This window comes from Lonchura striata, chromosome 1 (genome assembly GCF_050655825.1).
Source record: "Lonchura striata isolate lonStrDom1 chromosome 1, ASM5065582v1, whole genome shotgun sequence".
In the NCBI taxonomy this organism is placed as follows: domain Eukaryota; kingdom Metazoa; phylum Chordata; class Aves; order Passeriformes; family Estrildidae; genus Lonchura; species Lonchura striata.
In genome coordinates this window covers 117,111,215-117,117,986 of record NC_140703.1, presented here as the reverse complement: position 1 = coordinate 117,117,986, position 6,772 = coordinate 117,111,215, and positions in this window count along the sequence as shown.

Here is a 6,772-nt window from a genome sequence, read left to right as displayed (position 1 = left end):
TCCAGGATTACATGGAAAATAAGTAGGTTTGCACAGTAGAAAATATAAAGACCAAGCTCAGAAGGGATATTTTGACATATTCTGGTTTTCTAAACATGCTCCAAAAATGTTATTTTCATTCCAGCAGGAACTCAAAATACATTTCAAATGATAAAACCTTGAAAAACTTCCCAAAAATAAAGTTTTACCCTGAGGTCAGACTGAGTTTGGCCTACAGAACATGGAACAGCTGGGCAAAGGTTTTACTCTGAGAAAACACTCAGATTTCCTATCAATTTTGTGAATAAAGTTATCCTAAATTTAACAGCTCACAGGCAGAATTCAGTGGAAAATTTGATAAGTCTCTTTCTGCAAATCAAACTTCCAGCGTTAGATCCTTGACCTGGTGTTGGGATGAGAGCTTGGCTCTAATCAAGAGGAATGAGAAACAAAGGAAACAGAAAATGTTGGCAATTTTATTCAGCCTGGAGGAAAGAGCAAACTGAGTTAAATCTGCAGCTGTTTGGATGATTTTAATATGATTTTTAGAGCACTAAAATCACCAGAAGTCAGATCTGAATGAGGTTTTAGGTGATAAAAATCCTGCCTTTGCTGTCAGGGGAAACTGAGGCTGAGGAATTTTCACTCCAACGCCTTCCTGCACCTCCCAGGCAGGACACTGAAGAGCAGAAGACCTATTTGGAAATATATCCAGATATCAGCAATGCCACTGAGCAGCACAAAAGAAATCCCTGCACCTCCCAGGACATTAATGGGACACTGGAAGAGCAACAGCTCTGATCTCTGCTCCCTGTGACACATCAGGACCTGGGGGAGCAGCTGGAGCTGGCCCAGGAGGGATTTAGGGTGGATTTTAGGGAAAGGTTCTTCCCCAGAGGTGCTGGCACTGCCCAGGGAATGGGCACGGCCACGAGGCTGCCAGAGCTGCAGGAGCCTTTGGGCAGCGCTGCCAGGGATGCCCAGGGTGGGGTTGGTGGGGTCTGGGCAGGGCAGGGCTGGCACTGGATTATCCCTGTGGATCTTTCCCAACTCAGGATATTCCATAAATCTATGAAATATCATCCCATCCCATGGGCAGGGACACCTCCCACTGTCCCAGGCTGTTCCAAGCCCCCGTGTCCAACCTGGCCCTGGGCACTGCCAGGGATCCAGGGGCAGCCACAGCTGCTCTGGGCACCCTGTGCCAGGGCCTGCCCATGCTCACAGTAATAAATTGGACTTTAAATGTTTCTAAATCAGTTATTTTAAAGTTTATTTTAAATTCAAGTTGTCTAAAAAAATGTAAAATCTTGCTATGGGAGCCCTGGCTGATGAGAATTTGGGACTTTCTGTGCTGCCAGCACTGACCCCCAGGAGAACACTGCACTGACCTGAGGCCGTGGAGAAACTTCCAAAATTCAATAATAAAACTGAGATTACAGGTGTGGAGTTGGAATGGAAGTGTGTGATAGCACAGGGTGGAAACTCAGAGTTGAAGGTTTAGAATGCAGGAATAGATATAAAGCAAGATGGAGGTTTTGGGGTGGAGGCTGCTCCTTCTCCTTCTCCTTCTCCATGGGTTTGGGTGGTTTTGTGCAATTGGATAAAAAAGTCCCATTGCGGGCACGGGTGGTTGGGTATTGGGTTAAAAGTGAAAATAATTGAGGTGTCATTTCTCAATTGGACAGTTGATCCTTCAAAAGCCTTGCAGAGAGGGAGATGGGCTCCATTTTGAGTTTGTTGGAGTGAAGTGCTGCAGAACTCAGGGTTTGTGAGGCTGTGGCAGAGACAAGAACTGATAAACACCTGAGTCCCAACAAGAAATTCCCTCTCACACATTTAATCCCAACCCTGACCAAGGCAGAAACAGAAAATAAAAACCACAACACTTTCCCACACAGGATATTCCATGATTCCATGATATTCCAGGCTGAGAGAGATGGGATGGCTCAGTCCCAATAGTGAAGTTCGGGGACAATCTGGTTTTGGTACAGGAAGGTAAAGAAATCCCAGGGAGAGGAGGAGGACAGAAAGGCAATGAACCGAAATACAGGAAGTTCTACTTCCTGTAGGTTCCCAGCACTAAAATTACCCAAAAACAGGGTTTGAACAAGATGATCCCCAGTCATCAAATCTCATCAGCAATTACTTGAAAACTAATTTGGAAAACAGAGGTAAAATGGACTAAAATGATCTCTGAATAAACCAAGATATGTGTTGCACCCTAAAATCTTAATTTTTGTGTCAGCTGAGGGATACATGTGGTAGATGCAGGAGCTCTGTGCTTTCACCTGCTTCATGGAAAACCATTTTTTATTGTAGAAAAAAAAGGGAATGAGCTACAAACCAGTCTGAGGGAAGAACAGGAAATGTCAAAAGCCTGCAGTTAAAATCAGTTTGAGAGTGTAAATGCTGAAAGAAAATGAGCAGCACATCTCGTCTGTGTAATGCCATCCCACCCCTCTGCCAGTCCCAGGCAAGGCAATTAAAATCATCATTCCCAGGAGCATCCCAGAGGAGTTTCCATGGAATTGCAGAGCAGGGAGAGGGGGGCAGGGTACCACAGATACCCACGATCCATTAGGCATAATGTTAATTGTACTCTGGGTATTGGAGAGCATTAAAATCTGACAGAAAATTCGCAGCAAATGCCATTCTCAGGAATTTTAGCTTTTATGCTCTGAGGAACAGAACACTCTAAATGATGGCATAAAGGCCTTGGTTTTATTAAAAATCAACCCAAAAGCTGATGCTATGATGAGTGTCTCTACTTTCCAAGATTCCAGCTGGAAACTTGTGGCTTCTTCCCTAAATTTTGGCCCAGTTTCCATCTCCTCCCAATGGAACAGGGGAAGGAATTCAGGTGCTCTGCTCTGCCTGGCATCAAGGTGGTCTCACACTCACCAGGGCTGTTCTTAGAGTGATTTTTGACTTATTTTACACCAGTGTAAAATTCAGTCTTCTGTTCCATGGAATATCAGCGTAGATCTATCTTTTAAAGGATTTTAAGGGGACTTTTCTGTTTCTCCTGAGATTTTGCATCATGGTGTAATTTTGGGCAGCACCTTTCAGTGTGTCCTGCTCAAAATTAGCTTTCCTAATGCCAGTGAAAGCATCGAAGGCAGTGGAGTGACATCCATTAATACCTGGAATTTTCAGGAAACACAAAATCCTGCAGGTCAAGAGTATTTTTGTATAAACCCAGAAACAGCAGACGCACAAAAAAAATCCCATAAAGGTTCATAACTCCAGAGGGTCAATTCAAAACAAAAAGTAAGATTTGATCCTGTTCCTTCTTTATTCAAGGGTATCACTGAGTCCTGAGAAGAACCAGCCCAAAAACTGATCAGAATGAAGCTGTTCCTCTCCCTGTTTTGAAATGTATCTCAAAACCCCACGTATTTAAAAGAGACTTTTGTCTCTGCACTCCACTTGAATTATTCATGCAAAATCAATCCCTGAAATATCTGCAACCATTCCGTGTACGAGGCTCTGGTCAATTTACAAATTATTTTTAGGCCAAATGTGCGGCAAAATTCTTTCCATCTAATTGCAAAATGGAGTTGGGCTTGGCCTGGTTTGAACCCAGTTGCTTGGGCTGCTTCTCTGCATTAGCTAAGCCCAGGTTAAGAGAGGAGAGGGGTGGGATTTGTGCAGAAATTTACTCTACCCTTGGGACTTCTCCTGGCTGTGGAACAGCAGGAGAACCCAGAAGGGAGAAAAACTGGTGCAGACCTTCTCAAAATTCAGATTTTCCACCTCAGGAATGAAGAGGCAGATTTGGACCATGCAGGTGAAGGAGGAGATCAGGGTAAGAAGTGGAATGGGAACAAGAAGAAAGAGAATGAAGATGGAGAGAGGTTATTTATGAGAGGTTGTGGTGGGGGGAATTGTTCCAGACTTCCGGAGGGCAGGGCTGGATGGGATTTTGGGAAGGAATTCCTCCCTGGGAGGGTGGGCAGCCCTGGCACAGGGTGCCCAGAGAAGCTGCCCCATCCCTGGAAGTGTTCCATGCCAGCTTGGAAGGGGCTTGGAGCAACCTGGGATAGTGGAAGGTTCTCTGCCCACCACAGGGGGATTAAAATGAGATGAGATTTAAGGTCCCTTCCAGTCTTAGAGCAGAAAAATTTGCTCAAAAGCCAACATTTTTGCCTGTTTTTGCACAACTCACGTCCATAAATGTGGAATTCCTTGTAACAGCCCTGTGCTGCTGAGTAGGAGGGACAGACTCAGCAGGAAGGCCCAAACCACCTGGAATGAGTCATGATTTGATTAAAATGATAATAAAAATCCAAGAATTCCCATGAAGGAAGGAATTTGAACAGTTGCTTTAAAGAGCAGCATCAGCTTTTGGGCAGAGCCCTCAAGAAGTGAGAAAATGGAATTGCTCACCACCAAAAAAATGATGTTAAAGTTCATTTGCAAATTATATAAAGGGAAAAAAAAAACTGGACTGGCAGCACCGTTTAACCCTGTTCCTAAACAATTTCAGTGATGGAGAATCAGCTCAGCTCAGAAATTTACTGGAGCTCTTCTTGGGTGTGAGAAGAATTCCCTGACTCTTCTCCTTGCTGCAAGAACTGACAGGTCTGGCCTAAAACCCTTCTCAGTTGTTGATGGTTCAAGCCCAAAAGGATGGGGATTGAGGCCTAAAATGTAAACCAGCTCAGCCAGGATTCTCTGGAAGGGTTTCTGCAGTGGGCAATAATTAGATAATTGAGAATAGGTAAAGCTTCTTTTTAACTGGCATTTGCTAGGTGATGTTTCCCTGTCTAAATATGGGGCAAAGTGAAAAACAGGAAACAAATGAAAACACAGAGCCTCATTCAAGCCACACACGGCTTTGTTTGGTTTCCCAGGGCCAAAACTCAAACTCCTGAGGTTTTACAAAGCCCAGCTGTCCCAAATTACCCATTACAGACCCTGGGAAAGGAAGGGAAGGGAAGGGAAGGGAAGGGAAGGGAAGGGAAGGGAAGGGAAGGGAAGGGAAGGGAAGGGAAGGGAAGGGAAGGGAAGGGAAGGGAAGGGAAGGGAAGGGAAGGGAAGGGAAGGGAAGGGAAGGGAAGGGAAGGGAAGGGAAGGGAAACCCAGGCTTTTATCTAAGCCACGGCTCTGGAAAGGCTTCAGAGGAGGTGGAAGCCGCCTGTGACCCCACACAGGTCACCCCAAACCTCAACCCGCCCCGCAGAGCCCCTGCAGGCGCTGCCCGCGCCCCGTTTGCGGTGTCTCCTCTGCAGCAGGTTCCCCCCCAGCAAACCCCGGGGGCTTTTGGCAATTTGGGAGGCTGAGCATGACCCAAAGATGAGCTAATTTCCAAGGAGAACGGCGTGAAATGGGCCTGTGACTTCCAATAAGCGGCGTCTCCGCGCCGACTTCTGAGAAGTGCGGAACTCTTTATGGGCGTTTTAGCAGAGCTGGTGCTTGTAAGTGATCTCCCTGCCCAGCCTCAAGAATCCACTTACAGCACTAATTGTTTCCACAGAAAGTGATTTTTAATGCACCAAGATCCTCTAATTTCCCCCCTCCCTTCTTTTCCCTCTCTCCGAGCCACCTCAGGCCTCAGACTGAGGCCCGCAGTCACCGCTGGCCTCGTGTCTTCCACAAAGAAATAAAACTAAATGGCAAAGAACCACGGAGATTATTTAAAATTATTTACCATTTCCCCCCTGTGTTTTGGCTTGTGGAAGTGCCACAGTGATTATTTATCACATTGGCTGTTTTGCAAGAGAATTTAACCAGACAGAGAAGCTGTTCTCAGACCAGTTTTAATGCTGATCTCAGAACAAAGAGATCAAAGTTACTCCAGATCTACAAAACAAAGACATTTGAGCCATATATCTTTTTCCAATTAACTCTTTAAAGAAGGAGGATTTCTTCTAGCCCAGGGTTAGGTCATCAGGATATTATTCCTGACAGCACAGACTTGAGGAAATGACTTTGGTTAAGTTTGCCATTGAAGCCGAATCACCTGCACACCTTTTAAAGTTCCAATCATTATATTTGCTTGATTTTGCTCCTTTTATTGTTGCTCTTCTTATTTAAAACTGATTTTATGGGCTCCATTTAACTATCTCAGGTTGATCCAAGCCCTGTCTAAACTTTCCTTGGACACTTCCAGACATGCAGATTCCACAACCACTCACTGAACACGGCACACAATTCTTCACTGATCTCCTTACCAAGAGAGTCTTTTGAAAATCCCTTTGCCACAGCCAAAAGCAGAGTATTTTTGGTTCCCCAGAAGGGACTGGCAGCACCAATAGTTCAGTGCCTCCAGTGCCCAGCCCTCCTTCAACCCTAAATAGTTAACCCTGCTCTGAAAGCAGCAGGAAGTTTATTCCCGACTTCCCAGGAAATGGCTGAGCTCTGATTCTACAGAATCCAAAGCTGAAACTCAACCTCTGAGCAAACACTTGAGATATTTCAGCAGAAGCTCTCTGAAAACACAATGCCAGCAGAGCAGGAGTTATGCCAAGGACAAGCTTTTCTATTTCTCAGGAAGCAGCTTGATTTTTGCACTCATTTTCCAGGCAGGATCCCCCCAAAGTTTGCTCACTAACCAGCTTTGACACCTGCACAAAGCAATTGCTGGCAAATGCGTGCTCTGAGCCCACTTAAAGTTTAAAAAGTGTCCCAAATTATGAGTGCATGACAGGAAGACAGGGGGAAAAGTGACAGAATGATGGAATGGTTTGGTTTGGAAGGGACCTTAAAACTCATTCAGGTGTTGGGACCCTGGCTGATGAGAATTTCAGATTTTCTGTGCTGCCAGGCACTGACCCCCAGGAGAACA